The sequence below is a fragment of the Neoarius graeffei genome, chromosome 16, assembly GCF_027579695.1.
Source record: "Neoarius graeffei isolate fNeoGra1 chromosome 16, fNeoGra1.pri, whole genome shotgun sequence".
Taxonomy (NCBI): domain Eukaryota; kingdom Metazoa; phylum Chordata; class Actinopteri; order Siluriformes; family Ariidae; genus Neoarius; species Neoarius graeffei.
The window spans coordinates 10,957,956-10,985,113 of NC_083584.1; the positions used below are offsets into that span (position 1 = coordinate 10,957,956).

The 27,158-nt window shown below is 42.2% G+C and overlaps 1 long non-coding RNA gene across 1 annotated transcript; it reads right to left on the reverse strand.

Moving 5' to 3' along the window:
- LOC132899929 (uncharacterized) lies at window positions 1–27,031 on the reverse strand. Its single transcript, XR_009656733.1, has 3 exons — window positions 26,844–27,031; window positions 12,162–12,310; window positions 1–280 (listed from the first exon to the last, which is right to left on the reverse strand). It is a non-coding gene; the product is annotated as an uncharacterized LOC132899929 (long non-coding RNA).
- Between the last annotated feature and the right edge of the window lie 127 nt (window positions 27,032–27,158).

Here is a 27,158-nt window from a genome sequence, read left to right on the forward strand (position 1 = left end):
TTTCTTCTTTTATTAATTTGTCACCAATATACATACATACACCGCAAGCACCATGCATTTTTCAAAGCATGAAATGCACTAGTTAAAGATATTTTACAATCATATTATTTAAAGTGCATGGTACAAGGTCTCCGGTTCGACTCTGAGGGTTAGCGTCTGTACAGAGGGTTGCCGTTTCTCCACCTGCTTGTGTGGGTTTCCTCTGAGTTCTCTGGTTTCCTTCCATTCTTCTGTCTAAAAGTACACACTGATCCTTTGTGTAAAATAGGGATCCTTGCTCCTGTATTTAAAAAAAAAAATCATTTAAAATGTCAAACTACAGTATGCTATATTTAACCTGCAATAAAATTTCATCTGAAGTAGAGTTTAGTTTTGTGAAATACAGTATATGAGTGTTTCTGTGAATACTGAGAAATTTGGGGTGGGCAGTTTGGCAAAAATGAAGGATGTTGGATTTTGGTATAAATCCTGCCGAATGATAAGATCACATCCCAAGTGAAAGGTCCACAGCAGAGCCGTGCTCAAATGCATTTATATTTTTCAGGATACAACACTAATCACATATATCATTTTGTGAGACGTCAACTCTGTGACAAGTAACCCAGCTACTACAGTGGTGCTTGAAAGTTTGTGAACTCTTTAGAATTTTCTATATTTCTGCATAAATATGACCTAAAACATCATCAGATTTTCACACAAGTCCTAAAAGTAGATAAAAAGAACCCAGTTAAACAAATGAGACAAAAATATTAGACTTGGTCATTTATTTATCGAGGAAAATGATCCAATATTACATATCTGTGAGTGGCAAAAGTATGTGAACCTCTAGGATTAGCAGTTAATTTGAAGGTGAAATTAGAGTCAGGTGTTTTCAATCAATGGGATGACAATCAGGTGTGAGTGGGCACACTGTTTTATTTAAAGAACAGGGATCTATCAAAGTCTGATCTTCATAATACATGTTTGTAGAAGTGTATCATGGCACGAACAAAGGAGATTTCTGAGGACCTCAGGAAAAGCGTTGTTGATGCTCATCAGGCTGGAAAAGGTTACAAAACCATCTCTAAAGAGTTTGGACTCCACCAATCCACAGTCAGACAGATTGTGTACAAATGGAGGAAATTCAAGACCATTGTTATCCTCCCCAGGAGTGGTCAACCAACAAAGATCACTCAAAGAGCAAGGCGTGTAATAGTAGGCGAGGTCACAAAGGACCCCAGGGTAACTTCTAAGCAACTGAAGGCCTCTCTCACATTGACTAATGTTCATGAGTCCACCATCCGGAGAACACTGAACAACAATGGTGTGCATGGCAGAGTTGCAAGGAGAAAGCCACTGCTCTCCAAAAAGAACATTGCTGCTTGTCTGCAGTTTGCTAAAGATCACATGGACAAGCCAGAAGGCTATTGGAAAAATGTTTTGTTGATGGATGAGACCAAAATAGAACTTTTTGGTTTAAATGAGAAGCGTTATGTTTGGAGAAAGGAAAACACTGCATTCCAGCATAAGAACCTTATCCCATCTGTGAAACATGATGATGGTAGTATCATGGTTTGGGCGTGTTTTGCTGCATCTGGGCCAGGACAGCTTGCCATCGTTGATGGAACAATAAATTGTGAATTATACCAGCGAATTCTAAAGGAAAATGTCAGGACATCTGTCCATGAACTGAATCTCAAGAGAAGGTGGGTCATGCAGCAAGACAACGACCCTAAGCACACAAGTCGTTCTACCAAAGAATGGTTAAAGAAGAATAAAGTTCATGTTTTGGAATGGCCAAGTCAAAGTCCTGACCTTAATCCAATGGAAATGTTGTGGAAGGACCTGAAGCGAGCAGTTCATGTGAGGAAACCCACCAGAGTTGAAGCTGTTCTGTACGGAGGAATGGGCTAAAATTCCTCCAAGCCGGTGTGCAGGACTGAGCAACAGTTACCGCAAACGTTTAGTTGCAGTTATTACTGCACAAGGGGGTCACACCAGATACTGAAAGCAAAGGTTCACATACTTTTGCCACTCACATTATGTAATATTGGATCATTTTCCTCTATAAATAAATGACCAAGTATAATATTTTTGTCTCATTTGTTTAACTGGGTTCTCTTTATCTACTTTTAGGACTTGTGTGAAAATCTGATGATGTTTTAGATCATATTTATGCAGAAATATAGAAAATTCTAAAGGGTTCACAAACTTTCAAGCACCACTGTATCTGTTCCTGTAATGCAATCGGAGATGGGGACATTGGTCTACCATTAACTTTGCTGCCAATGGCTGGAACTCCTCTCTTAGAGAAGTGCCTACTTTAGCAGCTTTTAAACGTGGCCTAGCTAGAGCTTCAATTTAATGTATCAATGAGTCTACTTAAGGTCATTGCTATTGTATTATTCATGTCGACAGGGTCTTTTTTAGTTTATCTTTTATGATGAGCTGGAAGGGATTCTGGTGATCGTGATTGTGGTGATGTAGTATGATGGCAGTGATCTGATCTTACTTTACTTTTGGATAAATAATATCGAATTTAATATAGAATCTAATTATTTTACTTATAATTCTATGTTTAATGTATTGTTATGATTTATATTATCATATATTTATATGCTTATTTTGGAGTACCCCTCTGTAAATCACCCCGCAGTGTAGTTGGCTTCCTCAATAAAGATCCATCCATCCATTATCTGTAGCCACTTATCCTGTGCAGGGTCGCAGGCAAGCTGGAACCTATCCCAGCTGACTATGGGTGAAAGGCGGGGTACACCCTGGACAAGTCACCAGGTTATCACAGGGCTGACACATAGACACAGACAACCATTCACACTCGCATTCACACCTACGGTCAATTTAGAGCCACCGTTTAACCTAAACATGTCTTTGGATTGTGGGGGAAACCGGAGCACCCGGAGGAAACCCATTCAGACATGGGGAGAACATGCAAACTCCACACAGAAAGGCCCCCATTGGCTGCTGGGCTCGAACCCAGGACTTCTTGCTGTGAGGGGACAGTGCTAACCACTACACCACCGTGCTGCCCCTCAATAAAGATTATTATTATTCTCATCTCATCTCATTATCTCTAGCCGCTTTATCCTGTTCTACAGGGTCGCGGGCAAGCTGGAGCCTATCCCAGCTGACTACGGGTGAAAGGCGGGGTACACCTTGGACAAGTCGCCAGGTCATCACAGGGCTGACACATAGACACAGACAACCATTCACACTCGCATTCACACCTACGGTCAATTTAGAGTCACCAGTTAACCTAACCTGCATGTCTTTGGATTGTGGGGGAAACCGGAGCACCCGGAGGAAACCCACGCGGACACGGGGAGAACATGCAAACTCCACACAGAAAGGCCCCCATTGGCTGCTGGGCTCGAACCCAGGACTTCTTGCTGTGAGGGGACAGTGCTAACCACTACACCACCGTGCCGCACCTCAATAAAGATTATTATTATTATTATCATTATTATTATTATTATTAATAATAATAATGCTGGTGGCTGTGTTCCTTAAGTAGTTTGATCAAATGGCTTGTTGTCTAGAATTTGGCTTCATCAGTAAATGTTGTAGGTGGAACTGTATCCTGCACTGCAGTATCCAGCAGCATCAGCAATGCTAAATCCACCTTCAATTAACCATCACATAGTTGACAAATTTGGGGCTTTTTGGCTTGCCATGTCCATCGGTATCAACCTGTTATCACCCAGGGTCATGTGCATGAAGAGAGTGGGCTGCCATTTTGTTTCATCATACTGACTACTTACCACAGTTCATTACGCAGATGTAATCACCATCACAGAGTTGACACACAAAAAAAGGTATGCTTCAATTTTCACACACTCAACTCCACGCAAAAAAAAAAAAGCAGTACACCCGACCATGTGTACGAGATGTTGTTCTGTTGCCCTCCCTGCCAGATAACACGAGGCAGATAACACGAACCTTGTATCTGAGTAACCGTTGCAACGCTGGGGCTGAATTCAGCACTGTCACAGAGTTGACCCCAAGTTCGTGGGACGCCTACTTTGGCTGAGCTGCAGCCGAAATGATTAAAAGACGCATTGAGTTTTGTTGTATTTTCTTTACATGCACTCATACCCATGACATGCAGAGAGGGTAATCCTGTCTGCTGGCTTTCAATGGAGAAATAACACTGTTAGTTCAAACCAAAGTTGCAGGTGGGTAGGACAAGCCAAGCTGGCCATTTTCAGACTTATTTCAAAATGTCCAAGAGGTCTGCTGAATTTTTCACAGTAGGTCCCAGGGAGTTCTTGCTGTACGCACAGGTTTTAGATTTCTCCACATTACATAGGCTGAGAGATGGCTCTGGGACACGAATTTCTCAGTATTCACAGAAACACTCATTTAATGTGTATATTTATCCACTTATCCCAAGCCAGGACATGTTTGGAGACTTTAGTTTTTGGAGCTTTACTGCTTTGGTGTTGCACTGAAGCTATAAAGCTACGGTATTTTTTTGTAAATATGTTGTACATGCCTTCATACTGAGCGGCACGGTGGTGTAGTGGTTAGCGCTGTCGCCTCACAGCAAGAAGGTCCGGGTTCGAGCCCCGTGGCCGGCGAGGGCCTTTCTGTGTGGAGTTTGCATGTTCTCCCCGTGTCCACGTGGGTTTCCTCCGGGTGCTCCGGTTTCCCCCACAGTCCAAAGACATGCAGGTTAGGTTAACTGGTGACTCTAAATTGACCGTAGGTGTGAATGTGAGTGTGAATGGTTGTCTGTGTCTATGTGTCAGCCCTGTGATGACCTGGCGACTTGTCCAGGGTGTACCCCGCCTTTCGCCCGTAGTCAGCTGGGATGGGCTCCAGCTTGCCTGCGACCCTGTAGAAGGATAAAGCGGCTTGAGATAATGAGATGAGATGAGATGAGTTATTCCATGAAATCAAGCGATCACTCCAAGAGCAAGGTGTGTAATAGCCGGCGAGATCACAAAGGACCCCAGGGTAACTTCTAAGCAACTGAAGGCCTCTCTCACATTGGCTAATGTTAATGTTCATGAGTCCACCATCAGGAGAACACTGAACAACAATGGTGTGCATGGCAGGGTTGCAAGGAGAAAGCCACTGCTCTCCAAAAAGAACATTGCTGCTCATCTGCAGTTTGCTAAAGATCATGTAGACAAGCCAGAAGGCTACTGGAAAAATGTTTTATGGATGGATGAGACCAAAATAGAACGTTTTGGTTTAAATGAGAAGCGTTATGTTTGGAGAAAGGAAAATACTGCATTCCAGCATAAGAACCTTATCCCATCTATGAAACATAGTGGTGGTAGTATCATGGTTTGGGCCTGTTTTGCTGCATCTGGGCCAGGCAAATTCTAAAGGAAAATATCAGGACATCTGTCCATGAACTGAATCTCAAGAGAAGGTGGGTCATGCAGCAAGACAACGACCCTAAGCACACAAGTCATTCTACCAAAGAATGGTTAAAGAAGAATAAAGTTAATGTTTTGGAATGGCCAAGTCAAAGTCCTGACTTTAATCCAATTGAAATGTTGTGGAAGGACCTGAAGTGCGCAGTTCATGTGAGGAAACCCACCAACATCCCAGAGTTGAAGCTGTTCTGTACGGAGGAATGGGCTCAAATTCCTCCAAGCCGGTGTGCAGGACTGATCAACAGTTACCGAAAACATTTAGTTGCAGCTATTGCTGCACAAGGGGGTCACACCAGATACTGAAAGCAAAGGTTCACATACTTTTGCCACTCACAGATATGTAATATTGGATCATTTTCCTCAATAAATAAATGACCAAGTACAATATTTTGTCTCATTTGTTTAACTGGGTTCTCTTTATCTACTTTTAGGACTTGTGTGAAAATCTGATCATGTTTTAGGTCATATTTATGCAGAAATATAGAAAATTCTAAAGGGTTCACATACTTTCAAGCACCACTGTACATGAACTGATAGCCGACAAGGCACGTAGCACCAAGTTTTCTATAATCCATGTACGACGAAGTTGAGTGGAATAACTGTTTTATTCTATCCACATTCACTGGATTTCGAGAAACAGAGCATTTTTATTTTTTGCAAATTCAATAAATAAAAACTTTATACAAAACATCTGACAAAATAATTTCTGCTTAGAATGTAAACAAACTGGCTGTCAGGATAAAGGTACTTATGGATGTATGTACAGAGGAGAGCGGGGTGCAAACTGTAAACAGAGCCAAGACATGAGACTGAAATCAGAACCAGAAAACTAGCGAGGGTTGGGCAATCGGCGAACAATGTGGTAGAGGGAAGACAAAGAGCGAAAATGTGAGATGAAGAGCAAAGGGTCAGAAAATCGAGAGGCAGTCAGAAAATACAAGGCTTGGTATGAACTGAGAAAGCAGAACAATACTTCACAATGGTGTGTGTGAGAGAGAAGCTTAAATAGGGAGACACGTACAGTAATTAGGGAGACGAGTGACAGCTGATTTCAATAGGCTGGTGACAGGGGGCGCTGTGGTGCTTGGGAACTGTAGTTCAAGGTGTCTATGTATGTAGTTTGTTCGTTCTCAACAGGTTTACTGACAGAACATCCCCCCCCGAGGAGCTACCTCTGGGAGCTACATTCTTTCTAGGACAACCCCTACCTCTCGGTGCTGGTTTGTCAGGATATAGAGCATAGAATTCTTGTTTGAGGAGTGGGTCTAGAATGTCCTCAGCAGTGACCCAACTTTGTTCCTCAGGTCCGTATCCTTCCCAATCTACCAGGTATTCAACTTGGCCTCTTCTTCATCTTGCGTCGAGGATCTTATTTACCTGGTAGATGGGCTCACCCTCTAAGTTGAATGCTGGGTGCTCCTGGACTGGTGTGTTTCCAGCAAGAGGGCCCAGGATGGTAGGTTTCAAATTGGAGACGTGGAAAGTTGGGGATATTTGGCTGTGAGGGGGAAGTTCAAGACAGTATGAGACCTCATTGATACGATGCAATACCTTGAATGGCCCAATGTAATGTGGTTGGAGTTTTCTACAGGCGTTGGGTTCTCTCAGGTTTCTTGTAGCCACCCATACTCTGTCACCCGGGGAAAAGTTTGGAGTGTCTCCTCTATGTTTATCTGCATATTCCTTATACTTGGCATTGACTGACTCTAGATGTTGATGTACCTCCTCCCAGATTGTCTGGCTGCGTGCAAACCAGTCATCTATGGCTTGTACCTGGCTAGGTGTGTCATTCCAGGGAAACAGGGGCGGTTGGTAGCTGAGTATTCACTGAAACAGTGTTAACTGGGTTGCAGAGTGTTTGAGGGAGTTCTGTGCATACTCGGCCCACGGAAGAAAGCGTGCCCAGTTCCCCTGGTTATGCATGCAGAAGATCCTCAGGAAACAGCCGATTTCCTGGTTGGCTCTCTCTACTTGGCCGTTAGACTGGGGATAATAGCCAGATGCGAAGCTCACTGATACCCCTGATCTTTCTATGACGCTTGTCCAAAAACGTGAAATAAATTGAGAGCCCCAGTCACTGACTATATCTTTGGGAATACCATAGTACCTGAAGATTTGTTGGAACAGTAGTTCTGTGGTTTGAGAAGTCGTGGGGATGCCAGGTAAATGGATGAGTTTTAGTGCTTTAGAAAATGAATTGATGGTTACCATTATAGTAGTGTTGTCTTGTGAGGGAGCAAGATCCGTGATAAAATCAATGGCTATATGGGACCAGGGTCTCTGAGGAATTGGGAGAGGGCACAGTTTGCCAGCAGGTGGGGTTCTGGGAACCTTCACTTGGGCACATTCAGAACATGAGGCAATGAACTGGTTAATTTCCATGAGCATGTTCTCCTACCAGTATTTGTTTTTTAGCATTTGGTGAGTGCGTTGACTGCCAGGGTGCCCCATGGCAGGAGATGCATGGGCCCAGGTGATGAGTCTGCTGCAAAGATGCTTAGGCACATAGAGAAGACCAGGTGGGAGATGAATGGGACTGGTTTGTGTCTGTGATCTCCTTATTTCTCTGTCCAGATCCCAGGTGATTGATTTGTAAAAAAACACTGTGGTGGGAGGATGGGATAGGTAACAGAATCTTGGTGAAATGGACCGAAGGTTTGAGATAGGGTATCTGCCTTTGTATTCTTGGAGCCTGGACGAAATTAAATTGTGAAATTAAACCAGGTGAAAAATAGTGCCCACCTGGCCTAATGTGGATTTAACCTCTTGGCTTTCTTGAGATATTCAAGGTTTTTGTGATCTGTGAGAATTACAAAGGGGTGAGTGGCTCCCTCTAGCCAATGTCACCACTCCTTGAGGGCTAGTTTAACCCTTTGGTGACTGATCCCTTGAAAATGGTTCCTCCAGGAACGATGACGTTTCAGTTGTCAAGACAACGGAAAAACTAAAATACAAAAACAGAAAGATACATCACAATGCTCTTGTGCACAAAACAAAATGCTCTTGTATTTGTATTTGTATTTTAGTTTTTCCGTTGTCTTGACAACTGAAACGTCATGGTTCCTGTAGGAACCATTTTCAAGGGGTCAGTCACCAAAGGGTTTTAATGGCAAGCAGCTCTGTTACCCACATCATAATTTCTTTCTGCTGAAGATAGTGTCTTCGAAAAGAAAGCCACTGGGTGCAGCTTATGTTTCTCCCCGAAACGTTGAGATAGGATTGCCCCCACCCCTGTATCAGATGCATCAACCTCTAAGATGAAAGGCTTGGTTGGATCGGGATGCTGAAGGATAAGGACTGAGGTGAAAGCTTCTTCTGCCTCGGGGTTCCGCTGGAGGCGCTTGGGTCCCTTCTTTAGCAGCGCTATTAAGGGAGCGGCAATTGTGCTGAAACCCTGAATAAACCAGCGATAGAAGTTTGCAAAGCCCAAGAAACACTGAAGGTCCCTTACGGACATGGAAGTCGGCCAGGAAGTGACAGCAGAGACCTTGGATGAGTCCATGCTTACTCCTTCTCTGCTGATGATATAACCTAGGAAGGAGATTTGGCTCTGATGGAACTCACACTTCTCTGCTTTTATGTAGAGATGATTCTCCAGCAGATGTTTGAGAACAGCTCTGACGTGTTCCTGGTGACTTTTTTCATTCAGGGAGTATATCAGGATATCATCTATGTAGGTGATGGCATAGCTACCTAACATGTCCCATAGCACGTCATTTATTAGGCACTGGAACACGCTGGGAGGTGAAGAAAGGCCATAAGGCATTATCTGGTACTCAAAATGGCCTGCGGTAGTGCTGAAGGCAGTCTTCCATTCATTGCCCTTCTTTATCCTGATCCAGTTATATACACTGCGTAGGTCAAGTTTAGAGAAGATCCTAGAAGATCTGAGTTGCTCCAAGGCTGCTGGAACAAGGGGAAGAGGATAAGGATATTTAACAGAGACCTGGTTTAGACCTCTGTAATCGATGCAATGTTTCTTTTTGGTGGAGCAACCTGGTTTCTCCACAAAAAAGAAACCGGCAGATATGGGAGACTTGGAAGGGCAGATTTATCCTTGCTTGAGGGCCTCTTGAATATACTCCTCCATGGCAGCATGTTCCTTTTGGGAGAGGGGATATATACGACCACATGGTGGTGACATACCTGGCAGTAGGTCGATTGCACTGTCATATGGCCAGTGTGGTAGTAGCCTGCAGGCTTTCCCCTTACTAAAGACCTCTGAAAGGTCCCTATAATGGTCAGGAACATTGTCCATGGAGTCTGGTTGTGGACTCTCCACTGAGGTGGAAGATAGATTGACCTGGGGACGAAAGAGACAACTTTGAAAGCAGGTAGGTGAACATTGGAGAATTTCCTTATTCTGCCATGAGATGAAGGGGTCATGCAGTTGTAGCCAGGGATAACCAAGAATAATATGATGATCCACAGTTGTAGTCACATACAGGGAGATGAGTTCTTTGTGCAATGCTCCAACTTGGATCTGAACTGGGATGGTACGTGTGGTGACAAGACCGTCTCCTATGGGTCCTCCGTCGATGGTCCTAATGCTGAGTGCACTGTGCAGAGGGGTGGTAGGCAGGTTGAACCTCTGAATGATCATACCGCTGATAAAGTTCCTCTCTACCCCTGAATTGACAAAAGCAGAGAGGACGTATGTGGATGATACCACCTTTAATAAAACTGGAACCTTCGATGATTTTGAATTGAACTTTCTCACCGGACTCACAGGTCGTGCTGGGCCTTCTGCTGGAACTACATGGGGTGGACGGATGGGACACTGTCTGACGTTATGCTCGGAGCTCCCGCAGTAGAAACACAAACCCTCTTTTCGTCTTCTTTCACGCTCTGCATGGGTTAACCGGGTGTGTGACACCTCCATGGGTAAACTGTGTTTGGAGGGTTAAACAGGCTTGGCACTTTCTTGAATAGAGGGTCGGTGTGACAACAGATGGTCAAGATGAATAGCTAAGTCAATGAGAGAGTCCAGTGTGAGATTCTCATCTCTACAGGCCAGTTCGCTAATGATCTCAGGGCTCAGACCTTGGTGAAAAACTGCTTTCAGGGCAGGATCATTCCATTCACTGGCAGCCGTGAATGTTCTGAAATCCAGGGCATACTCCACAATGCTTCTAGAACCTTGAGAACTGGTAAGCAGACTTTCACCGACCTCAATCCCTTCAGGTTCATGGTCGAACACTCTCTTGAATAGGGTGAGGAACTGCTCATATGACATGGTCTGCTCACCACCCTTGTCCCAAACGGCAGTTGGCCATCATAGTGCTTTGCCAGTGAGAAAGGATAGAAATTAGAGATTTTGTGCTCGTCAGACAGGTTAGGCATGGTAGCTAAATACATGGAGCATTGAAGTAAAAAACCTTTACATGTGATAGCATCTCTGGCAAATTTCTCCGGTGTGGAGAGCTGCAGCGCTGGTTTAGGAGGAGACTCAGGGTGTGTTAGGAGGGCCTGCGACATCACAGTTACGAGTTGTGCCATATGAATGTTGAGGTCTGTAAGCATCTGTTGATGTTCTCCTAGTAAATGCCCCTGCACATTCAGAGCAGTCTGCTTTGCTTCTTCCGCTACATCCTTGTTTGGCGAAGTATCCTGTCAGAATGCAGGCACTTACAAATGTATGTGCAGAGGAGATCGGGGTGCAAACTGTAAACAGAGCCAAGACATTAGACTGAAATTGGAGTCAGAAAATTAGCAAGGGTCAGGCAATCAGCGAACAACGTGGTAGAGGGAAGACAAAAAGTGAAAATGTGAGATGAAGAACAAAGGGTCAGAAATTCAAGAAGCAGTCAGAAAATGCAAGGCTTGCCATCAACTGAGAAAGCAGAACAATACTTCGCAATGGTGTATGTGAGAGAGAAGCTTAAATAGGGAGACCAGTAATTAGGGAGACGAGTGACAGCTGATTTCAATAGGCTGGTGACAGGGGGCACTGTGGTTCTTGGGAACTGTAGTTCAAGGTGTCCATGTTTGTAGTTTGTTCATTTTCAACAGGTTTACTGACACCGGCGAAATGACAGGAGCAATTTGTGAAAAATGTGATGATGATAATAATAATTCTTGGAAAAAAAAGATACATTCTTACCATGAAATACTTTCATTCCATATTTTGTTGCCTTTTCTTTGTATTTTTGGGGGTTTTGTTTTCAAGTAGAGTTTTTATTTCATCCTTGGTTGGTTCAGCAACACGCTGCACCATTTTGTTTTTCTCTACTCATGGTATAGATGACTTGCAACCACGTGATCAAAATGTGCTACGTCATGAGCGTCTGCCATGATGGTGAATATACAAAGCAACTAGGATGGCAGCCGCTGAAAGCGTGTCTGTAAACAATGCTGAATTTTCTCAGTATTACCACGATTTGAACGATTAAGTGAAGATTCGATACAAAGAGATGATAGATATGTGTGATTTTGACCTGTATTATTTGAAAAAGTCAGACTTTTCTGAAGACAAGACGCCTATACCGACCATCGAGTACCCAGATATCGTGTTCTATCTGGTTTGGCTGCCGAAGAATCAAGTCCGACCTTGGATGAGACATAACCCATGTTCTGAGTGGGTGTCCAGTCTGGATTGTTTCTATCGTATAATTTTGCTGGCGCTCCTAGAAGCGAAATGGTAATACACGTGTTAAAATTATAACAATGACCGAGTGAACCACGACAAGAGAGAACGCTCATTTTACAGCAAAATTCTAGCAACACGAAATAAAATTCTTCCATGATATTATTGAGAAAGCTTTTGAATCTCACCTGAAATAAAATGATGACTGCAAACACGAGCTGTTTTGGTTTTAGCCTCTGTTAGATCAGCCCTGCTGATGTTGTTCAGCCGTGCTCGTCTCCTCTCCGTACTAAACCTCAGAGTTTCCTTGCCCTCTTTCCGAATCACGGACGGAATTCTAAAAATTCGGAACATACCACGGTCATGAGTACTGTTGTGGCCACAACCATATACAGCACAAAGATATGGCCGAGCTAACAGAACACTTAAAACAGTGGAAAAACAGAGTTGCGCATGCATGACTATGTTTTGTATGGAATGTCGCTTGAGCCCGCATTTGTATATCCACCAACATGGCCGACATCCGGGTTTCTATTTTGCTTTGACGTCACTTGTAATTCAAGGATATGAGCTGATAGCCTAGTAGTAGAGTAGCCAATCAGAGTGCACGATTGCTCATATCCAGTGAATGTGGATAGAATAAATTAATTTATTTGCCATGGACATGGCTTAATGGTTAGAGAAGCAGCTTTGGGAACAAAAGGTTGCTGGTTTGATTCCCTGGACCAGTCGGAATGGCTGAAGTACCCTTGAGCAAGGCAGCTAACCCCCAACTGATCCCCAGGCTGCTCTGGGTATGTTGTATGTCACCTTGGATAAGAGCATCTGCTAAATGCCTGTAATGTATTGGTTGAGCATTCCTTAAATACAATTTCATTGTTTGCCTCACAAGAATATCATAAAGAGGTGAAGAAGATTCAAGTTGGCAGAACTCTCGTCTAAACTTGAGAACATTAGTAAAGTCAATAACAGCAGTCAAAAGTTGAGAAAACTCAAAAATCTCTTGCAGCACGTTGCCTTGATATTTTGAGTTTTCTCAACATTTTTGTTTTTACCGTGTAGTTATTACAACCCTGATTCCAAAAAAGTTGGGACAAAGTACAAATTGTAAATAAAAATGGAATGCAATGATGTGCAAGTTTCAAAATTCCATATTTTATTCAGAATAGAACATAGATGACATATCAAATGTTTAAACTGAGAAAATGTATCATTTAAAGAGAAAAATGAGGTGATTTTAAATTTCAGGACAACAAAACATCTCAAAAAAGTTGGGACAAGGCACGTTTCCCACTGTGAGACATCCCCTTTTCTCTTTACAACAGTCTGTAAACGTCTGGGGACTGAGGAGACAAGTTGCTCAAGTTTAGGGATAGGAATGTTAACCCATTCTTGTCTAATGTAGGATTCTAGTTGCTCAACTGTCTTAGGTCTTTTTTGTCGTATCTTCCGTTTTATGATGCACCAAATGTTTTCTATGGGTGAAAGATCTGGACTGCAGGCTGGCCAGTTCAGTACCCGGACCCTTCTTCTACGCAGCCATGATGCTGTAATTGATGCAGTATGTGGTTTGGCATCGTCATGTTGGAAAATGCAAGGTCTTCCCTGAAAGAGACGTCGTCTGGATGGGAGCATATGTTGCTCTAGAACCTGGATATACCTTTCAGCATTGATGGTGTCTTTCCAGATGTGTAAGCTGCCCATGCCACACGCACTAATGCAACCCCATACCATCAGAGATGCAGGCTTCTGAACTAAGCACTGATAACAACTTGGGTCGTCCTTCTCCTCTTTAGTCCGAATGACACGGCGTCCCTGATTTCCATAAAGAACTTCAAATTTTGATTCGTCTGACCACAGAACAGTTTTCCACTTTGCCACAGTCCATTTTAAATGAGCCTTGGCCCAGAGAAGACGTCTGCGCTTCTGGATCATGTTTAGATACGGTTTCTTCTTTGAACTATAGAGTTTTAGCTGGCAACGGTGGATGTCACGGTGAATTGTGTTCACAGATAATGTTCTCTGGAAATATTCCTGAGCCCATTTTGTGATTTCCAATACTGTATGTGATGCAGTGCCGTCTAAGGGCCCGAAGATCACGGGCACCCAGTATGGTTTTCCGGCCTTGACCCTTACGCACAGAGATTCTTCCAGATTCTCTGAATCTTTTGATGATATTATGCACTGTAGATGATGATATGTTCAAACTCTTTGCAATTTTACACTGTCGAACTCCTTTCTGATATTGCTCCACTATTTGTCGGCGCAGAATTAGGGGGATTGGTGATCCTCTTCCCATCTTTACTTCTGAGAGCCGCTGCCACTCCAAGATGCTCTTTTTATACCCAGTCATGTTAATGACCTATTGCCAATTGACCTAATGAGTTGCAATTTGGTCCTCCAGCTGTTCCTTTTTTGTACCTTTAACTTTTCCAGCCTCTTATTGCCCCTGTCCCAACTTTTTTGAGATGTGTTGCTGTCATGAAATTTCAAATGAGCCAATATTTGGCATGAAATTTCAAAATGTCTCACTTTCGACATTTGATATGTTGTCTATGTTCTATTGTGAATACAATATCAGTTTATGAGATTTGTAAATTATTGCATTCCGTTTTTATTTACAATTTGTACTTTGTCCCAACTTTTTTGGAATCGGGGTTGTACACTTTTAAAAAACAAATCAACTTAAATCTAATAATTTTAATCAAAATGAGTTGTGTTGATGGACAGATTAGAAATAAAAAGTTGAAATGTTTTGAAATAACTACCTGTAAATAACTAAAATATGAAACACATTTGAATAATGCTCCTTAGTTTTTTTGATAGTTTGTAAAATAAATCTGCACTAAGGCAGTTTTTTAAACAGTTAAACAGTAAAACATTCGAGGCTCTCCATTTACATCACTTATTTTTTATTTTTTGTCTTGCTTTACATTTACTATAATCAGTATCTACATTATTACACTCAAAATATTAGTGGTGTTTATTTTTAAGAGGAATATTGTACATACTCGTACAGACAGTTGCTTGTGGGACGTGACAGTCTGGGGGAATTTTGGCTCTGCAGACAGTTTTTGGTGTTGAAATCAGTAGTGTTTCATGTGGTTTTCTTGGGTTTGTTGTTATTAGGTTGATTTGTGTGAATAACAGCCAGGAACCGCCTGTGAAGTTCATTACCACGCCAGAAATTTCCTGTCACATGGACCAGATTATATTATGGCCTGTAGATGGAGACAAACACTGTCGATGTCTGGGGGACAGGGTCCGGGCTCCAGGGCTGCCAATAACAGCTGGGGGGGGGGGTAGTAAAAGTGAAAGAGTTTGACTCAGAAAGGACCATGTTTTTACCAGCCTGATATTGGTGTATCTCTGGTTGTAATGAGGGAGTGTATGGGGTCACAGGCATGCCATGAAAAAAAAAAACCTGCAAAGAATAAGAAAATGAACAAAAATAAATTAGTACAAAAAATATAAATGCTTTTCTTTATTGCGATTCCTGATTGATTTTTCTTTTGCTTGATGGGCCGAGCTGTCAATCAACTTCCTTTTTTATGGAAATTATGTTTTAAGTGCTCACCAGAGCTGAGCCTCAAACCAGCAACCATCGAGCTCTGAGGAATTGACACTACTCACTACGCTACACAACCATTTACATATTACATTGCAGAAATTTAGCAGACGCTCTTATCCAGAGTGATATACAACATACCCAGAGTGGCCTGGGGAGAAGTTGGGGGTTCGGTGCCTTGCTCAATGGCATTTCAGCCATTCCTGCTGATCCAGGGAATCGAACCAGTGACCTTTTGGTCCCAAAGCTGTTTCTCTAACCATTAGACCTTGTATTTACATAGAAGTAAATATCAAGGAAAATAATGTGCGGAAATGGGCGGCACGGTGGTGTAGTGGTTAGCGCTGTCGCCTCACAGCAAGAAGGTCCGGGTTCGAGCCCCATGGCCGGCGAGGGCCTTTCTGTGTGGAGTTTGCATGTTCTCCCCGTGTCCGCGTGGGTTTCCTCCGGGTGCTCTGGTTTCCCCCACAGTCCAAAGACATGCAGGTTAGGTTAACTGGTGACTCTAAAATTGACCGTGAGTGTGAATGGTTGAATGTGTCTATGTGTCAGCCCTGTGATGACCTGGCGACTTGTCCAGGGTGTACCCCGCCTTTCGCCCGTAGTCAGCTGAGATAGGCTCCAGCTTGCCTGCGACCCTGTAGAACAGGATAAAGCGGCTAGAGATAATGAGAATGATGATAATGTGTGGAAACAGAACACAGGTCATAGGATTGCCATTAAAAAGGCTAAAATTGTAAAAGAATGAAACTACGTCAACTACGCAGCTTGGGCAGGAAGACCCGCACACAGGCAGTTGATTCAGAAGCAAATGAGAAAGCAGCACAGAAAAAGTAAGGCCAAAAAAAAAAAATAGGGAAAAGCAAAAGCAATATTCTTGAATTTTTCATCCTTTTATTTTATTTTTGATTTATTTTTGTATTATTTTATTTTCGTTTACGCATTTATTTCCCTGTTTTTTTTTTGTTTGCTTGTTTTTATCTTCATTCCTGCATTTAATTTTCTGGTTATTTTATTATCTCGCCCACAATGGAGTAAGCAGGGTGAGGTACTGTAATCATGCGGTTTGTTACTTGTGAAAATCGGGGATTTTTGCAAGTATGTTGATCTGTCCGTTTGTCCGTTTGTCTGTTGGTGCTCTTGCGTCGTCATTTCTTGACCCATCTTCACCAAAATGCACAGGACAACTCACGAGGGTCACACAAAGACATCATTAGTTTTTGATGGGTCAAGGTCAAAGGTCAAAGTCACCAAGGTCAAATCTTGTAAAAACACCTAATCGGCCATAACTTCCGTTCCTTTGTGATTTTCGCAAGTATCGTGCTGTGCATGACTTTTGATTTGTTCGTTTGTTTGTTTGTCTGTCTGTTAACAATCTAGCGTCTAGACGGTTGCACCAATTGACTTAATTTTCAGGGTAGGTGGGCAATGGTCCATAGATTACCTGATTAAATTTTGGGGCTAATTGGGTCAAGGTGAAGGTCAAGGTCACCGAAAAGGTCAACCTTTTGGTCAAAATAATATCTTTTCCATTATAACTCAAAAATGGTTGCCGATAGACAGATGTTTACTATTATGAGCACATAGGAACTCCCATTCATTTGGCACCATGATCTTTGACCTTGAGTGACCCTGAAAGGTCAAACTTAATGTCATGGGTTTTCAAAGGGCTATAACTTTAAAATGGTTCATGATAGCCAGATGTTTACCATTATCAACATAAAAGAAGTCTCATATGGGCTTTCATTTGCCGCCATGACCTTTGACCTTGAGTGACTTTGAAATGTCAAACTTAAAGTCATGGATTTTCTTAGGACTATAACCTGACAGCTGATGATTGAGAAATATTACCATTATCAACATATAGGTATAAAATAAGTGCTGCCGGTCGAGGTTTGTTTTGCCTGGTAACACTTGTGATTTTTCATTTTCTTATTCTCTTGCAGACTGATTCTTCACAGCACTCCTGTGACTCTATAGGATTGTGTAATATGTTCAGCAAAATCACAATTAGAGAAGCTCAGCTGAAATCGGGTCATGTAACAAGACAGTAATCCCAAGCACACCAGCAAACCGACATCTGAGAGGCTAAAGAAGAAAAAAAATATAAAGGTGTTGGAATGGCCAAGTCAAAGTCCAGACTTCAATCCCATCAAGATGCTGTGGCAGTGTCAGAACTTAAAGTCAAACAAAACCCAAAAATAAACACTGTTTGCCCATCACAGCAAGTTCTCTGATGTTCCCAACTACATATTTAAATTAAAAATAAAATTCCAAGTCCTGACCAACTTTCTAGTCCCTGCAGATGAAAAATATCCCCACAGCATGATGCTTTTGGGGGGTGGTGAATACCTATGTACACTCCAGATTTCTTTTTTTTTTTCATTTTAATTATTGTTTGTGTCACAATAAAATAACAATTTGCACTTTTAAAGTGGTAGGCATGTCAAATGGTGCTAACCCCCAAAAATCCATTTTGAAAAGGTGAAAAGCTGGACTGATGAGGCTTATGAGGCTTTGAAGGACTGCTTTAGCACTACGGACTGGGATGTTCTTCATGAGCCCCATGAGGACGTAGACAGCCTCATGAGCTGCATCATGGGCTACATAAACTTTTGTGTGGAGAACACTGTGCCCACTAAAACAGTACGGTGCTTCTCAAACAACAAACCCTGGGTCACTCTTGAGCTGACTGCTCTCCTGAATGAGAAGAAGAGGGTATTCAGATCAGGAAACAGAGAGGAATTCAGGAGGGTACAGAAGGAGCTGAGAAGAAAGATCAGGAAAGGCAAAGACCACTACAAGAGGAGGATGGAGGACCAGCTGCAGCAGAGCAACGTGAGTGGAGTCTGAAGGGGCCTTCAAACCATCTCAGGGCTTAAGGAGTCCAATAGGCAGCTTGGAGGTGAGTTGCAATGGGCAAACAACCTGAACAACTTCTTTAACAGATTTGATCAGGCACCAGCCCTCCCCCCAGATCAGCCCACTGTTACTACTACTGTCTCTTCCTGGTCATCATCACCCAGCCCACAGACCTCCTCCTCACCCTCTCAGCACCCCTCAACCATCATACCTCCAGCTCAGTGCTTCACACCTCCATGCGTAACACCAAGCACTCAGCTGTGCTCTTCCTTGTCCTGGACTCAACCCTGGACTCCTGAGGCATTGTGCTGACCAGCTGTGTGGAATAGTGCGGGACATTTTCAACTTGAGCCTGGAACAGGAAAGCGTGCCGGTCCTTTGGAAGACGTCGTGTGTAGTTCTGATACCAAAAACTGCACACCCCACTGAGTTTAACGGATATAGACCAGTGGCGCTGATCTCTCACCTGATGAAGGCTCTGGAAAGACTTGTTCTGGCACATCTCCGCACACTGGTGGGGCCAGCTATGGATCCCCTGCAGTTTGCCTACCAGCCAGGCATCGGGGTGGAAGATGTAGTCATCTACCTGCTTCATAGATCTCTCTCTCATCTTGAAAAGGCAGGAAGCACAGTTAAAATCATGTTCTTTGATCTATCCAGTGCCTTCAATACCATCCAGCCAACTCTTCTGAGGAGTAAGATGGAGAGCGCAGGGGTGGACCATCATCTTACCTCGTGGACTATGGACTATCTCACAAACAGACCACAGTATGTGAGACTAAAGGACTGTGTGTCAGACACCATTCTTTGCAGCACAGGGGCTCCACAGGGGACAGTCCTGGCCCCATTTCTGTTCACATTTTATACTGCGGACTTTAGATACAATACAACTACCTGTCATCTACAGAAGTTCTCCGATGACTCTGCTATAGTGGGCTATGTCTTAGATGGCGATGATGGTGAGTACAGAGAACTGACAAGGAGCTTTGTGGACTGGTGCCAACGGAACTCCCTCCAGATCAATACAAGTAAAACCAAGGAACTGGTGGTGGATTTCCGCAGGATGAGGTTCTCTTCACCTACCCCATTGAACATTCAGGGGAAGGACTTTGAGATCGTTAGGAGCTGCAAGTACCTGGGTGTTCATCTGAACAATAAACTGGACTGGACTGATCACACACCCTGTACAAGAAAGGCCAGAGCAGCCTCCACCTGCCCCCACACTCTTTTTATGACTCTGTGGTGGCATCAGCCATATTCTATGGAGTTGTCTGTTGGGGAAGCAGTATCACAACAGCAGAGAGGAAAAAACTGAACAAACTGATTCAGAAGATAGGATCTGTCCTGGGCTGTGCACTGGACTCAGTGGATGTAGTGGGGGAGAGGAGGATGTTGGCCAAGTTGTCATCCTTAATGGCAAGCACCTCCCATCCACTGCAGGAGACAGTAGCAGCACTGGGCAGCTCCTTCAGTGACCGGCTCCTCCATCTGCAATGTGTTAAGGAGAGATATAGCAGCTCCCTTCCTCCCTACTGCTGTGAGATTGTACAACTGGCACCTCACCAAGCACAGCACCAGACACTCCTCACAATAATGAACAATACTTTCCAGATCACTTCTACATCCATAGAAACCCCTCTGAACGTATACTGTGTGCACTGACTATCAGCATCCGTACTTTACAGCAAACTGCTAGCTACACATAATTAAAATGGCTCTTGTGCAATATACCGACTACTTGTGCAATACTATCTGGGTAATACTGGTAATAATACCTGTGCAATACTTACACGTGCAATACCACCTTTAACCATTTAATTTATGCAAATTTGTTGATTTTTTAATTTCCTTAATTTGTAGTTTATTTCTTATATATACATATATCCTTTTTATATGCTTAGTACTTTTGCACTACTCTTTCACTGTCTTATATTTTTCTCTTTATATATTTTGCTGCTGTAACTATGTAAATTTCCCCCTGTGAGATAATAAAAGGCTATCTTATCTTAATTCCAGCTTGTAACGCGACAAAACAGGACAAACACCAAGGGGGATGAATACTTTTGCAAGACAGTGTATGTTTATGTAGGAAGTGACAGATGAATTAACCAATCAGATTTTGATTTATAGTGGGAGGGACCAAAAACGTATCACCCTCAGCCTTCTCAAAGGCCAACGCGAGCTTAACCGTGAGTCCACGCCGTCAGCGCAGCAGTGAAGTCACCTTCCAGCCGGTGTAGTGTTCATCAGTAGTGTTAGCGAATGCTAATTATGCAGTCAAGCCAGTGCAATCGAGGGCAAGTAGCACAGGCTAACGACCAAGAAACTAAGATTTCTGTCTCCAGACTCTTCTTCCACATTGTACATTCACTACAGTATTTTTCACTCAGACTTAAGTATTCATTTCCCTGTGTAATTTATTGAGTTACTTTTAAAATCAACATCGACAGCTACACACAACGCAGCGACCTGGCAGCCTGCAGCTAACCCCTTACAAAATCTTTTGCTTTTGCTGTTGCTTTTTTGTTGTCTGGCTAAGTTTTGGCTGAGCTCAAGTCCCAGCTCTAATAGTAATGGTTCACCATTGGATTCCAGTAATACCAGAAGCCATAATGGATTAAACAAACATAGAGGCCATACGAGTCGGCCTGTTCAAGAGTGGTGAGAGTGTACAAAATGCCACCCTGTGTCAAGCCAAGCTGTGTATAAACAAATACCGTGAAATATCAATGAACTGAAACAATGGAAAAGAAGAGTGGGCTAAAATTTCTCCAAAACAGTGTGAGAGATGGATAAACTCCGAAAAAGAAAATGTTTACTCAAGTTATTGTTACTAAAGGTGGTTCTACATGTTATTGAACTGTAGGGTGTACTTGTTTTTTCCTACCTGGTTTCTGAATGGTGGTTTACTTTTTTGTGGAAAATAACTACACACTGAAATGTCTTGTGGTTTTGTGTTGTCACCTGAAGTTATTTGTGTTTGTTTATAGAAGTTGGTGAGGCCCACGCAATAGTGACTCAGGCCTTGATAAACAAAAACATACGGTAAAACTGAAGATGAGTATACTTTCTTTTCCCCCCATAACTACTATAGTTTCTCATCTGAATCAAAAAATATGCTAGACACAAGTGATATCACTGCACGTTAAGCAGCGCTAATGTGTCACTTTACAGTATTACACCATCATTTAATTATTATATTTGTTAAAGCACCATTTCTAAGTGTTAAAGATGTGTATAGAAATTTTATTGTTTTTTGAAAATATATATGCTCATTTTGAATTTGATGTCAGCAACACGTTTCAAAACAGTTGGGACAAGGGCAACAAAAGACTGAAAAAGTTGTGCAATGCTAATAAATCCTAATTTGATTAATTGTCAGCAGGTCAGTGACATGATTGGGTATAAAAAGAGCATCCCAGAGAGGCGGAGTCTCTCAGAAGTAAAGATGGGGAGGGGTTCACCGCTCTGTGTGGGCAAACAGTGCAACAATTTCAGAATAACATTCCTCAATGTAAAACTGCAAAGAATTTGTGGATCACATCATCTATGGTCCATAATATCATTAAAAGATTGAGAGAATCTGGAGAAATCTCTGTATGCAAGAGTCAAGGCTGAAAACTAACATTGGATGCCTGTGATCTTCAGGCCCTCAGGAGACACTGCATTAAAAGCAGGCACGTGTCTGTAGTGGAAATCACTGTATGGGCTCAGGAACACTTCAGAAAACCATCATCTGTGAAAACACTTCATTACTGCATCCACAAATACAAGTTAAAACCAGATATAAACAATATCCAGAAACACCGCCACCTTCTCTGGGCCCGAGCTCTTTTATGATGGACTGAGGCGAAGTGGAAAACTGTCCTGAGGTCTGACAAATCAAAAGTAGAAATTCTTTTTAGAAATCATGGACACCACGTCCTCCAGGCTAAAGAGGAGAGGGACCATCCGGCTTGTTATCAGTGCACAGTTCAAAAGCCAGCATCTGTGATGGTATGAGGGGGCATTAGTGCACGTGGCATGGGTAGCTTGTACATCTGGGAAGGCATCATTAATGAATAATGATATCTATACGTTTCAGAGCAATATGCTGCCATCCAGACAAAATCTTTTTCATGGAAGGCCCTTCTTTCAGCAAGACAATGCCAAACTGCTTTCTGCACATATTAAAATTGCATGGCTCCGTAGTGAAAGAGTCTGGGTGCTAAACTGGCCTGCCTGCAGTCCAGACCTGTTTCCTATTTAAAACATTTGGTGCATTATGAAGTGCAAAATATGACAAAGGAGACCCCGAATTGTTGAGCAAATGAAATTGTATATCAGGCAAGAATGGGACAACATTTCTCTTTCAAAACTACAGCAATTGGTCTCCTCAGTTCCCAAATGTTTACAGAGTATTGTTAAAAGTAGAGGTGATGCAACGCAATAGGAAACATGCCCCGTCCCAATTTTTTTTTTTTTTTGCCATCAAATTCAAAATGAGCATATATTTAAAAAAAATAAATAAATAATAATAATAATAATAAAATAAAATTTCTCAGTTTCAACATTTGCTATGTTGTCTTTGCACTATTTTCAATGAAATGTAGGGTTTACATAATTCGCACATCATTGCATTCTGTTTTGATTTACGTTTTACACAGCATGCCAACTTTTTTTGGAACTGAAGTTGTATTATGGTTAACACTGAAACAAGTACTGAAAAAAAAGCCCCATCTTATTACAACAACCTGTTTCACAGTGTATATGACATTAGAGACTTGGTACAGAGCATATCAAGTCCTCACCGCCTTCGCTTTATTTCTTTTCTTATCTACAATGTCAGATTCCACTCGTTTGGTTCTTTAGTAAAATGAGGTCGAGGTACGTAGGCCTGAAGTAAAACACCTGTAACCACCACAAGAGAGGAAAATAAACTGGCTTGGCAGGACATTAGTCCTCACCCACGCGTGCTAACAACGAGACAACTTTTACCCCAGGAAATCCCCAGTGGACTTGTTGCGTATGTAAAACCACAGACAGGTGCTAGAATTATTTATCTGGAAAATGGTGAGGTTTACATCTCATGGTCACATCAGGTACATCAAAACTGTGTAGTTAGTACCCCCCGATAAAACAGCCCCCAATCTAATTATTGTAAAATTCATGTTTTATTGTCTATCCTGTAGTTTTGCATTTTCCAAATACAGACTATAGTTTATGTGGTGACATCATCATGTATACCAATACTCCAGGAAGTCTGACTGACTCATCAGAGAGGAAACTGAGCAGTTTGCAAAAGAAACAAAACTGATATTACTGGATGTTTAATAAGTGCTTAAAACATTTCACGCAATTCTGAATGTCTTTTATTTTTTGCTACTGTATATACTGTAGCACACTTGATGCCTCGCTAGAAAGTGAAGCTGCTATGATCCTGTAGCCATATTAAGTTTTCATCGACACATGGAGGAAAAAAAATAATAAGTAAGATTACCAATTTCTTTTGAACATGGCAAACTGTGTGTGTGTGTGGGGGGGGGGTCATCTTGCTTTGTTCGCCAGCATCAAAAAGTACGACATGCTGTTCATTGTAACTGCTGGCAAATTGCTATGTAAGAGGAATAAACCCTTTTGGGATATGCTGTTCGAAGAAAATAATCATTTTAAGGGCGTAACAGAAAATCATGTCTGAAGTGTTTTATTTCTTAATATATTTCTCAGCTGTAGTATTTGCTAGTTATTGTGATTCATTACCATTGAGTATTTCATATTTAAATAATATTGGCTGACTTTTTTTCGTGGTCTATCAGATATATTCCATTCAGCTACTTGTCTTTGACTCATTCAGTGTCATCCTAGCTGAATGGAATATATCTGATAGACCACGATAAAAAGCGAGACGATATTATTATTATTATTATTATTATTATTATACATACACACTCTCTTTTCCAGTTTTTCGATGTCCGTTGGTATGTTCTTCTCTTGTAAACAGAGAAGAACCATCAGGGCCTTCTAGGCGTTCAGAGATGACTCAAACATACCAGCATTTCAAATATTATATTTAATTTATTTAATTCTTTCATAATTTCATGATGGGGCGGCACGGTGGTGTAGTGGTTAGTGCTGTCGCCTCACAGCAAGAAGGTCTGGGTTCGAGCCCTGTGGCCGGCGAGGGCCTTTCTGTGCGGAGTTTGCATGTTCTCCCCGTGTCCGCGTGGGTTTCCTCCGGGTGCTCCGGTTTCCCCCACAGTCCAAAGACATGCAGGTTAGGTTAACTGGTGACTCTAAATTGACCGTAGGTGTGAATGAGAGTGTGAATGGTTGTCTGTGTCTATGTGTCAGCCCTGTGATGACCTGGCGACTTGTCCAGGGTGTACCCCGCCTTTCGCCTGTAGTCAGCTGGGATAGGCTCCAGCTTGCCTGCGACCCTGTAGAACAGGATAAAGCGGCTAGAGATAATGAGATGAGATAATTTCATGATAATTATTCTATTCCAATTCAAATTTGGCCTCATTTTCAATCAAATTTGCTTCAGAAATGAAAGGGTTACCGTTTTGAAAATAGTAAAATCGAGCTATCCAGTGGTATTGTTTGTTTTGTTTGTTGTCTGCAGGCTAAGAAGAGTTTAGAGTGGGCTCAATCATTGGTTAGGACTTCATTGCTGGGAGAGAAGGACATGGCAGTGTATGTTTATGTAGGAAGTGACAGATGAATTAACCAAACGAGGGACCAGAAATTTATCACCCTCAACCCTCTTGAAGGCCAACACAAGCTTAACTGCGAATCGGTGCTGTCAGCGTAGCAGTGAAGTCACCTTCCAGCTGGTGTAGCGTTCATCAGTAGTGTTAGCGAATGCTAATAAAGTGGTCAAGCCAGTGCTATCGGGAACTACAGGCTAACGACTGAGAAACTAAGATTCCTGTTTCCAGACTCTTCTTCCACACACACTCAAAACAGTATTTTTCACTCAGACTTAAGTATGTATTTCTCTGTGTAATTTACTTAGTTACTTTTAAAATCTACATCAACAGCTACACACAACGGAGCGCTAATCCTTTACAAAATCCTTTGCTTTTGCTGTTGCTTTTTTGGTGTCTGGCTAAGGTTTGGCTGAGCTCAAGTCTCAGTTCTAATAGTAACAGTTCGCCACTGCTTGTAAATATGTCTGAAGAATACCTAAGGAAGTTTTGGTAGCCTTTCAGGTGTTTAACACGTCTTTTTCTTTCCCGGCAAACAAAGAAATGGTTCTGCGCATGTGCAGCAGAAAACTTTCCCACCGAATATTCGCATCAGCTCCGACGTGTGACGTCATGTTGTCTTGACAACCATGCAATATCGTAAACCATATTCAACACTTATTCTCCATTGGGTAGAGTGACGTAATACATGTAGGATAAGCGATATGCTAACAATATTGCGTGCTATCAAACCAAATGAATGAAACCCGCTAGAAGGGAATAGAACACGTTTTTAATCCATCGAAAAAGTGTCCTGTATACATAATAATAAAAAAATATTTTTGCTGATCCCTGCCTGAACACTTTTGGATGCTAGGTACAAAGATTAGCTGTGGAACAGTGGAACGTGTGTAGGCCAGAGCTGCCCTTTCCAGCCTATAGCACCATCTTCCCCTGACTACTCTCAACGTGCCTCTTTACATTCCTCTTTTCTGAAATGGTGTGTACTTAATCCCCGGATTTCCACATTCCTGAAGACTCCTTGCCCTAAAAACAGATCTGCAAGTTTATTTCCACACACGTACATGTATTTTCCCAGTTCTATTCTACTTTTGCCATCTGAAGAAAATCTTTGTCCAGTTTCTTTTGTTGTTGCTGTTGCTGTGTTTTTGCTTATTTTCCAAAACGCTGGCATCTTTACCATAAAGCTTGTGCTCCATCGACCAGAAGATTGACCTCAAACCCCACTTTAAAGCATGGCACATTATTTCCGTTTCACAGAGGTATGATGAAGAATGAAAAGCAGCTGCTTTTCATATTATTGTTGTGAAACTTTCCCAGGCAGACCACAGCAAGCCACAATGCCGCAAAGGCACGACATGTCCTAACATGCACATTATTACAATAAATCCAGAAAGAAATGATATATGGCATATGTGAATCAGAAAAGTGAGTATACAGACTATCGAGATGTTAGTGGATTTATCGGGTGATGTGCAAAATGTCTATTTCATTAATGACTCAAGATCTGATGTACTGTCACACAATGGGTGTATTATGAGAAGCTTGATCAGATCAGTGCAGGATGGAAAATCAGAGCAAGAAAATGATTAATAAGCCAGGAGAAGTGATGATTGTGTTGATTCAACCTCCGCTATCAGAATTATTGTAAAAAACAGTTCCTGATCTACAAGTGAATCAAGTGCATCAAGTCATTACTTGGAGGCTTAAGAAATCCTTTTAATATCCATCCTATTGAATGACTTTTTACTCACCTTTTACACTTACACCATGACGGAGGGAAGAATGGTTTCTGTGTGGTTTCAGTTGTAGGCAATTCTCTGCAACTTATTTTTAGTCATCACCAACTGGGCTGCAGACCTGATCAGGTATATGTAAATTTCTGACCTATTTCCCCGGGAAAGTTAAGAAAAAACCACAATAGATAAGACTAGAGTGAGACTGTGACTAAAGTCACAAGAATTTGCTCTAGCTGTTACAAACCGGGACGTCTGGTCGCCGTACCCTGTAGATCCGGAACGGTAGGAGACAGTGATGAAAAGTTACACCCTGCCGCCCTGAACAAAATA